This window comes from Aegilops tauschii, chromosome 1, assembly GCF_002575655.3.
Source record: "Aegilops tauschii subsp. strangulata cultivar AL8/78 chromosome 1, Aet v6.0, whole genome shotgun sequence".
Lineage (NCBI taxonomy): Eukaryota > Viridiplantae > Streptophyta > Magnoliopsida > Poales > Poaceae > Aegilops > Aegilops tauschii.
The window spans coordinates 312,484,222-312,495,449 of NC_053035.3; positions in this window are offsets into that span (position 1 = coordinate 312,484,222).

Consider the following 11,228-nt stretch of genomic DNA (forward strand, 5'->3'; position numbering starts at 1 on the left):
CTGTAGTAATCTGTAGCTAACGCAAACTTCTGGTACTCCAAAAATTCTAAAATAAATTGCAGGACGTTAGTAATTTATCTATTAATCATATGCAAAAAGAATCAACTAAATATCATTCTCCAGCAAAAAGTTGTAGCTAATATCGTGAGCGCTAAAGTTTCTGTTTTTACAGCAAGATCAAAAAGACTTCACCCAAGTCTTCCCAAAGGTTCTACTTGGCACAAACACTAATTAAAACACAAAAACAAATCTAACCAGAGGCTAGATAAAATATTCATTCCTAAACAGAACCAAAAAGCAAGAAACAAAAATAAAATAGGGTTGCCTCCCAACAAGCGCTATCGTTTAACGCCCCTAGCTAGGCATAAAGGCAAGGATAGATCTAGGTGTTGCCATAATGATGGTAAGGTAACACGAAAACTCATCTCATATTCCCTATGTTCAGCAGCAAGTTTTCTTTGTGGCAAGCAAAAGTAATCAAAAGGGCTAAATTTAATAGGACAAAAGTCCCCAAGATCAAGCTCGGGAGGTATGGGTTCCTCCTTTGGCCCCTTATATTGCACAACCAATTCATCATTATAAGCATTCTTTTGGCAATAAGTCATGAGCCTTTGTTCAAGAGAAAAACCTAACCCATTGTTCTGAATAGCAAAGTCATCATTAAGTTCAGAAATTCTATCAACTAGAACATCGGTAGGAACTTTTTTCTAAGGTTTTCATTATAAGCAACATGATCTAAGGATCGCAAGCGCATTAAGTCTTCTTGATTAAAAAGGATAGCCTCTATGGGAGGACGACCAGCGTCCACCCTATAATGCGCAAAAAATTCATTGGCCTCTTTGATTATAAATCTGAACTCATGTGCCAAAAAGATAGTAGCCGCACGCTTAACAGAAGAATGCTAGATATTAGAAAATTCTAGAAAAATCCTTTGTATGCAACGATGCAAATGGATAAATTGTATTTCAAGTTCAACTACGAGCAAGGATATAGCATCCGCAAGACTACTAGTTCTATGAAGAATAGACCCACCCATAGAGGGTAGGGTACCGGCACAAGTAAAGACATCTTGAATAACTCCTTTCCCAATAATATTACCGCTACCAATCCGAAACTTTTTAGTGTGTAAAATAGTAGGATCTTCAAGAGGATCATCAAAAACATCAAAGTTTTCCATATTATTATCCTTATCAATGATAACCTCCCCAGTTTCAGACATGACGGCAGCACAGAGAACGATCACACAAGAAGCCAGCGAAGAAAGACGAATGAAAAGAGAGGGCGAATAAAACTGCAAGGGTGAAGTGGGGGAGAGAAAAACGAGATGCAAATGGCAAATAATGTAATGTGAGGGATAAGAGTTTGTGATGGGTACTTGGTATGTCTTGACTTGTGCGTAGACTCCCCGGGAACGGCGCCAGAAATCCTTCTTGCTACCTCTTGAGCATGCGTTGGTTTTCCCTTTAAGAGGAAAGGGTGATGCAGCAAAGTAGCGTAAGTATTTCCCTCAGTTTTTGAGAACCAAGGTATCAATCCAGTAGGAGGCCACACGCAAGTCCCTCGCACCTACACAAACAAATAAGAACCTTGCAACCAACGCGATAAAGGGGTTGTCAATCCCTTCACAGCCACTTGCAAAAGTGAGATCTGATAGAGATGATAAGATAATATTTTTGGTATTTTTATGATCAAGATTAAAAGTAAAGATTGCAAAATAAACGGTGCCAGAAATAGCTAGTTGTTGGGAGATTAATATGATGGAAAATAGACCCGGGGGCCATAGGTTTCACTAGTGGCTTCTCTCAAGATAGCATAAGTATTACGATGGGTGAACAAATTACTGTCGAGCAATTGATAGAATTGAGCATAGTTATGAGAATATCTATGTATGATCATGTATATAGGCATCACGTCCGCAACAAGTAGATCGACTCCTGCCTGCATCTACTACTATTACTCCACACATCGACCGCTATCCAGCATGCATCTAAAGTATTAGGTTCATAAGAACAGAGTAACGCATTAGGCAAGATGACATGATGTAGAGGGATAAACTCATGCAATATGATATAAACCCCATCTTTTTATCCTCGATGGCAACAATACAATACGTGTCGTTTCCCCTTCTGTCACTAGGATCGAGCAACGCAAGATTGAACCCAAAGCTAAGCACTTCTCCCACTGCAAGAAAGATCAATCTAGTAGGCCAAACCAAACTGATAATTGGAAGATACTTGCAAAGATAACCAATCATACATAAAAGAATTCAGAGAAGATTCAAATATTTTTCATAGATAATCTTGATCATAAACCCACAATTCATCGGATCTCGACAAACACACCGCAAAAAGAGTTACATCGAGTAGATCTCCAAAAAGATTGAGGAGAACTTTGTATTGAGATCCAAAGAGAGAGAAGAAGCCATCTACCTAATATCTATGGACCCGAAGGTCTGTGGTAAACTTGTCACACATCATCGGAGAGGCTATGGTGTTGATGTAGAAGCCCTCCGTGATCGATGCCCCCTCCGGCGGAGCGTTGGAAAAGGCCCCAAGATGGTATCTCACGGGTACAGAAGGTTGCGGCAGTGGAAATAGGGTTTCATGGTGCCCCTCGATGGTTTCGGGGTACGTAGGTATATATAGGAGGAAGAAGTAGGTCGGTGGAGCCACGAGGTGCCCACGAGGGTGGTGGGCGCGCCCGGGGGGGCAGGCGCGCCTCCCTGCCTCGTGGCCTCCTCGGTTGTTTCTTGATGTCCACTCCAAGTCCTCTGGATCTTGTTTGTTCCAAAAATAACTCTCCCAAAGGTTTCATTCCGTTTGGACTCTGTTTGATATTCCTTTTCTGCGAAACATTGAAATAGGCAAAAAAACAGCAATTTGCACTAGGCCTTGGGTTAGTAGGTTAGTCCCAAAAATAATATAAAAGTGTATAATAAAGCCCATTAAACATCCAAAACAGAATATATAATAGCATGTAACAATCAAAAATTATAGATGCGTTGGAGACGTATCAATAATCCTGGCGGTCGACGGTGGGCTGGCAGCCACGGCGGCCGGCGATGGGGTGGCGGCCACGACGGCCACCTCCCGCCTTCAGGCCGCGGTGGCGGAGCGGGTGATGGCCGGCAGTGGGGTGGCGTCCACGATGGCCACCTCCCGCCTACGGGCCGCGGCGGCGGAGCGGGCGATGGCCCTGGCTTTCGATGGTGGTGTGGCGGCAACGGTAGCCGGCAACAGCTACCGACGACAAGCGGTGGCGGAGCGTGTGGTGTGTGTTTCGCGCACACCCAACAGGGACGCCACACACACTACTCTATGCCGGGAACTGAGCCGCCGCCGCGGTGTAGCCTCCCAGATGGAGATGTCCTCTAATGGTGGAGTGGCTGAGCGACAACGACGGACCGGTGCCATTGGCGGTTGTGGGAGAAGCAGACTAGATAAGCTACAGGGAGGGAGGGGAAAATGCGACGCAGGACTCACCGGTTGTGAGGGTTTATATAGCAGGCCGGTAAGCATTGGGATTTTGGGGGATTTCACCGAGTTGGGCGGGAAGCTTGCGCGGGAACCTGGGAGGTTGCGCGGGAACGGGCTCACCGACGATTCATTGGCGCCACTTTGAGCCACTGTTTGGCCAAAAGAACGCCCCTGCGCGCTGCGCAAGCATGTGCTGTAAGCCGTCTGCGGCAGCGGGGTGACAAGACATGCGAGAGGAGGACGAAAGTACACGTACACATACGATTAATACAAAAAAATGTTTGCGATTTAATTACCTACTATACCCCCGTCCTGGTTTATAAGTAGGATTTAACTAATAAAATATGAATGCATGTCGCCAAAGATTATATTGTTGGATTCGTATTTGAACATAGTTTCTAGTTATACAATTTTTGTAACATGCATTAACACTTTTTTTTGTTAAATTTAAGGTTATATACCAGCAAGAGTTTGCACACAACACACACGGCTTATTCCATCACAAACAGCTCGGATGGATCAACTGTATGCCACGTATCACACACGCAACTCTAATCTGATTCGTGCTTGATGTCTCTGGCATCGCTCGCACAGTTCATCTTATTTTCCACGTATCATGGTGTCGGCCTCTACTCGCGTCACTCGGCAAGCTCTGCTAGCCGTTAGGCACCGCAGCGTGCTATGCTCGCTGTTAGGCGCCGCGGCGTGCTCTGCTCGCGTCCGTTAGCGCACTCTGCTCGTGTCCATCAGCGCACTCAGATTGTGGACAGCTATTCCTTGCATGTTCAACTGCTATATGCATATATATATATATATATATATATATATATATATATATATATATATATATATATATGGTTGCTCGCCGTTGAGGCGACCGTGGAGCGCTCTGCTCACGTCCCTCCGCGCACGCTCTACCAGCGGTTGGGCATGCACACGATCAAGTCGAGGGCCCCATATGCATGTGGTTGCACCGCGCGCGTTGCCACGCGATGCAGTTACGTGCGGCACGATGGAGTTACGCCCTACAAATTAGAAATGCCATCAGGGCCTGCCGATATTCCTGGCCGTCCGGCTTCCCCTCTAATTCCAGCGACCATTATAACCTTAGTCTCTTCAACCTTTCGATCGCGCCCCACAACACAACAAGCACACCCACGACGACACATAGAGAGGGGATGTCTAGCAGCGCTCCAATGGAGTTCGGCGAGCATAGAGTGCAGACCCACGCGAGGGAGACGGATCTCTCGGTGGTGTACACCATCGACCCGGCCATGGTGGACGACTACATCAACAGCGTTGAGCAGTTGCTTGCTCGAGACAAGTACAAGGTGGTCGGCATCGACCTCCAGTACACCGCCGGTCGTCCCGGCATAGATCAGAAGGTTGCCATCGCCTAGTTGTGCGTGCGCCATCATGTCCTCATCTACCACTACTGCATGGCCACAGAGCCTTGCGACCGTTTCAACAGGTTTGTCAACAGCACCGACTACAAGTTCGCCATGGTGGAAACCACCGATGATGTAAAAGCACTCAGTGTTACGGGCTTGGCCTGCAAGAACCTTGTCAAAATCCGTGACCACTACAGGGCCTGGGGCAGCACGAAGAAGGACTCCCTGGTCGAACTCGCCTCGGCCATCATCGACCCCTACTACGAAAAGATGAAGCAGGATGCCTAGAGAACAAGTCCCGTATCCTGGCACAGGGCCTGGATGCGGCAACTGGATGAACCTCACCTCAGGTTCGCGGCTAAGAGCGTGTACACATGTTACGAGATGCACAGGTGGATCGTTGACATGAGGAAGTGCATCGTTACCCAAATCGATGAGCCCGCATCGAGCCACAAGCAAAGCAAGCGTCATAAGAAGTAGATGATGATCTGATGATCGTTTATGCTAGTTAATCATGGATGTAATATATAGTTTACTTTATTGGTTTGTGGAAATGTCATGTGTGTAGTAGCCACCTATGTAATTATGCATGTAATAGTTTACTTTGGTGTGTGCAAATGCCATGGTTGTAGTAGCCACCAATGTAAGTGGATGTTTAATTTGGTTATGCAACCATTTCCTTATAAGTGTGTGTGTGTGTGTGTTGTTGTTCTGTATGCAATCCCATCGCACAACACACACGTCTTATTAGCAGCAACCGTCTGTGTTATTATCGGTCTTCGCACAAATTTTTGATTACACACCTGTTTGCCGCGTATCAGACACATCTTGTTATATCGAACCGTTTCTGTTCTCTTGTCTCAACACAAGCAGTTCATCCGAGTGAACCGCATGCCGTATATCACACACACCTTGATCTGGCTGACCGTTTCTTTTGTGTGGCCTAACCACAAACAGTTTATCCGAGTGAACCGTATGCCGTATATCGCACACACCTCCATCTGGCTGCCCGTTTGTTTTGTTCCTCCTCATCGCAAACAGTTAATTGAACTGAATCGTATGCCCTGCATCGCACACGAAACTAAAATCTGAACCGTGTTTGATGCATCCTCCATCGCAAACGTTTTGCACCTTTTTGATGGTTTTTTACACCACCGTTTGCGATTATTGCATCGCACATAGTTTCGTCGAAGGGTCTCTGATCGTAGTGTCGCGTTAGCAGCATCCTGCAGTAGTGTATTATGGCATTTCCATAGCCATTCCAAGATATATTGCCATGCAACTTTCCACCGTTCCGTTTATTATGACACGCTCCGTCATTGTCATATTGCTATACATGATCATGTAGTTGACATCGTATTTGTGGCAAAGCCACCGTTCATCATTTTTTATACATGTCGCTCTTGATTCATTGCACATCCCTGTATACCGTCGGTGGCATTCACATAGAGTCATATTTTGTTCTAGGATCGAGTTGTAATTTTTGAGCTGTAAGTAAATAAAAGTATGATGATCTTCATTATTAGAGCATTGTCCAGTGTGAGGTAAAAAAGAGAGAAAAGGCCAAAAAAGAGAAGGCCCAAAAAATATATAAAAATATGAGAGAAAAGGAGAGAAGGGACAATGTTACTATCCTTTTGCCACACTTGTGCTTCAAAGTAGCACCATGATCTTCATGATAGAGAGTCTCTTATTTTGTCACTATCATATAATAGTGGGAATTTTCATTATAGAACTTGGCTTGTATATTCCAACGATGGGCTTCCTCAAAACGCCCTAGGTCTTCATGAGCAAGCAAGTTGGATGCACACCCACATAGTTTTCTTTTGAGCTTTCATAAACTTATAGCTCTAGTGCATATGTTGCATGGCAATCCTTACTCACTCACATTGATATATATTAATGGGCATCTCCATAGCCCGTTGATACGCCTAGTTGATGTGAGACTATCTCCTTCTTTTTGTCTTCTCCACAACCACCGTTTATTCCACCTATAGTGCTATGTCCACGGCTCAAGCTCATGTATTGTGTGAAAGTTAAAAAAGTTTGACCACATCAAAAGTATGAAACAATTGCTTGGCTTGTCATCGGGGTTGTGCATGATTTGAATATTTTGTGTGATGAAGATGGAGCATAGCCAGACTATATGATTTTGTAGGGATAAGCTTTCTTTGGCCATGTTATTTTGAGAAGACATAATTATTTTCTTAGTATGCTTGCAGTATTATTATTTTTATGTCAATATTAAACTTTTGTTTTGAATCTTACGGATCTAAACATTCATGCCACAATAAACAGAACTACATGGATAAATATGTTAGGTAGCATTCCACATCAAAAATTCTATTTTTATCATTTACCTACTCGAGGACGAGCAGGAATTAAGCTTGGGGATGCTTGATACGTCTCCAACGTATCTATAATTTTTTTATTGTTCCATGCTATTATATTCTCTGTTTTGGATGTTTTATATGCATTAAAATGCTATTTTAAATCATTTTTGGGACTAACCTATTAACCTAGAGCCTAGTGCCAGTTCCTGTTTTTTCCTTGATTTAGAGTTTTGCAGAAAAGGAATACCACACGTAGTCCAAACGGAATAAAACTTCCCCGATGATTTTTCTTGGACCGGAAGACACCCAGGAGACTTGGAGTGCAAGTCAGAAGAGCCAGGAGGCGGCCACAAGGGTGGAGGGCGCGCCCAGGGGGTAGGGCGTGCCCCCCGACCTTGTGGGCCCCACGGTGACCCCCTGACCTAGATCTTCCTCCTATATATTCTCAAATATCCCAAAAACTTCCAGGGGAGCCACGAAACCACTTTCCCACCGCCGCAACCTTTTCTGGCATCCTGCGGGAGGGGGATTCGATCATGGAGGGCTTCTACATTAAAACCATTGCCTCTCCGATGAAGCGTGAGTAGTTTACCATAGACCTACGGGTCCACAGCTAGTAGCTAGATGGCTTCTTCTCTCTCTTTGATTCTCAATACAAAGTTCTGCTTGATGTTCTTGGAGATCTATTCGATGTATTAATCTTTTGCGGTGTGTTTGTCGACATCCGATGAATTGTGGATTTATGATAAGCTTATCTATGAATATTATTTGAATCTTCTCTGAATTCTTATATGCATGATTTGATATCTTTGCAAGTCTCTTTGAACTACTGATTTGATTTGGCCAACTAGATTGGTTTTTCTTGCAATGGGAGAAGTGCTTAGCTTTGGGTTCAATCTTGCGGTGTCCTTTCCCAGTGACAATAGGGGCAGCAAGGCACGTATTGTATTGTTGCCATCGAGGATAAAAAGATGGGGTTTTCATCATGTTGCTTGAGTTAATTCCTCTACATCATGTCATCTTGCTTAAGGCGTTACTCCGTTCTTTATGAACTTAATACTCTAGATGCATGCTGGATAGCGGTCGATGTCTGGAGTAATACTAGTAGATTCAGAATTGTTTCGGTCTATTTGACACGGCCGTGATGCCTATGTTCATGATCATTGCCTTAGATATCGTCATAACTTTGCGCTTTTCTATCAATTGCTCGGCAGTAATTTGTTCACCCAGCGTAATAATTTCTATCTTGAGAGAAGCCTCTAGTGAAACCTATGGCCCCCGGGTCTATTTTCCATCATATAAGATTCCGATCTACAATTTTAGCTTCCTATTTACTTTCTTTGCAATCTTTTACTTTCCGTCCCGTAAACCAAAAATACCAAAAACATTACTTTACCATTTGTCCATCTCTATCAGATCTCAGGTTGCAAATAACCGTGAAGGGATTGACAACCCCTTTATCGCGTTTGGTGCAAGTTGGAGTTTGTTTGTGCAGGTATTCGATGGCTTGCGCGTTGTCTCCTACTGGATTGATACCTTGGTTCTCAAAAGCTGAGGGAAATACTTACTCTACTTTGCTGCATCACTCTTTCCTCTTCAAGGGAAAAATCAATGCAAGCTCAAGAGGTAGCATGCCTCCCGACGGAAGTTCAATCTATCTATGCGTCCCCGTTCTTCTCCGGTTGTCACGGCCGTTCGTCGCTGCCCACCCGGTTGTTTCGAGCAACATCTCGTGCTCTCCAACGTGTGAGTTGCTGCTGCCTGCTAGTGCTACGAGCATGTATCCCGCCTCTTTCTCGAATCTGTGCAACCAGGAGCGTTGTATTTTGATGATGAATTGATTGTAAATGAGTGTGTTGTTCATGAGTATGTTGGTGCAGATCTCATGTGCTTCTGTATGCACGTGTGGATGATGAATTGGTTATCCAGTACACCCATTCAAATATATGTGTTTCTATCTACTTTGTATAAATCAAAATTTGAGATTTGTGTACTAATGTGGATACATTACTTGAGAAATCTGTATGTCGCAGGAGAATAAAGGTTCTCACGACCTTTTGTATCTATGGTGTTTGGAAGTTCCGAGACTAAAACCAACCAAGTTTATAGGGTAAAAATCATTGGCTCAGGTGCGAGTGAAAACTAACTGCTCGGTCCGATGAAGCCTGGTCCAAAATTCAAGATACACTGTTTTATGCCTCGAGAAAAAAATGAAAGTATATCTTTTTCTTGTTCGATTGTTTCTGTATTTCGCTTATGAAAAACTTGACTTGATGCCCGTCGAGAAAATTTCGTGAAGTACAAATTGTAAAAAAAATATGTATTTCCTTGTCTCTAAAAATGAAACAGAGAAGTTCAAATAAAAAAGAACAGTTTGACGTTTATAAAAAATATTTTCCCATTTGTAACAACAAAACCAACTAGTTAAACTAAAAAAGATAGAAATTTAATTATTTTTAAATATGAATTTTCCTCGTTTCTAAAAAAGTAAGAAGGTCACATTAAATAAAAGGAAAAGAGTTCAATGTCTCTATAATAAAGGAATTCGCCTTTTTTTAAAATAAACATACAAGTTTAAGTAAAAACATAGAAGTTTAAGTAAGAACATAGAAGTTCAAATTAAAATAATGGACCATTTCGATGTTATTACGAACCTAGGATTTTTCCCGTTACTAAAAGATAAAACCCAGAAGCTCAAGTTTAACTAAGGAAGTAGTTCAATGTTTATAAAAAACTCAGATTTCACATGTTACTAAGGAACAAAATTAAGAAGTTCAATTTAAAATAACGGAGCAGCTCAATATGTACAAAAAACTCAGATTCTTCATGTTCTAAAAAGAGGGTATTTAATTCAAATAAAAAAATTGTTTATTGTTTACTTAAAAATGTTTTTTTCTTTTCTAAAAATGAACAAAGAAGTTCAAATTAAAATAACATAAAATTTTAAAGTTTATAAAAAAACTAGAATTTACAAGTTAAAAGAATCGAAGCAATTTTTGGCATCTAAAAAAAATACACATAAAAGCAACGATTTTGGAAAAAAAAACTTCTAAAACATGAGCAGTTCGAAATTCGTAAAAAAGATTTTTTTTACTCTTTCTAAATAAAAAAACTCTAGAAGTTCAAATTGAAATAACAGGCTGGTTCAAATATTCATTACAACATTAGGATTTTTCCGTACATGAAAGAAATAAACAAGGAAGTCCAAATTACAAAAATATAGCACTTCGATATTTATAAAAAACAGATTTTTGTTGTTACTAAAAAATAAATCAGGCAATTTAAATTAGAAAAAACAGGGTAGTTCGATACGTACAAAAAACTCAAATTTTAGGAAGAATAAAAGCATGAAGTCCAATTTCTTAAAAGTTGATTGATGTTCGTTTAAAAATCATATTTTTCTAAGAATCAAAACTAAGAAGCTCAAATAAAAATAAGACACATGTTCGAAGGTTATTAAAACCTATGATTTACATCCGCAAAAAACAAAAAGAGAACAAAAATGTCATTTTTGGCATTCTTAAAGTTGCTCATAAACGACGACGAATAAAACTAAGAATTTCAAATTTAAAAAATGGTGTAGTTCGATGTCTATTAAAAATTTAGTTTTTTCTCATTATTAAAAGTATAAAACCAAGAAATTCATTTTTTTATATTAAACAAGTTAATTTTTCTTGTTACTAAAATAATAAAAGCAAGAACTTCAAACTAAAAATAATGGAGCAACTCGATGTATGCAGAAAACTAAAATTCTTCTCGTTTCGAGGAAAAAAGTATTTAATTCAATTAAAGAAAAAAGTTGTTCAATGTTTACTTACAAAAATTAATTTTCTATTTTCTAGAAATAAAACTAAGAAGTTCAAATTAAAGTAACAGAGAAGTCCGAAGTTTATAAAAACATGGAATTTACAAGGTAAAAAATCGATGCTATTTTTGGCATTTTGAATACCCATAAATGGCGACGAATTTGGAAAAAAAGATGAAAAAATTTGCTTCTCAAACACAATCTTGCCAACGGTATATCATGC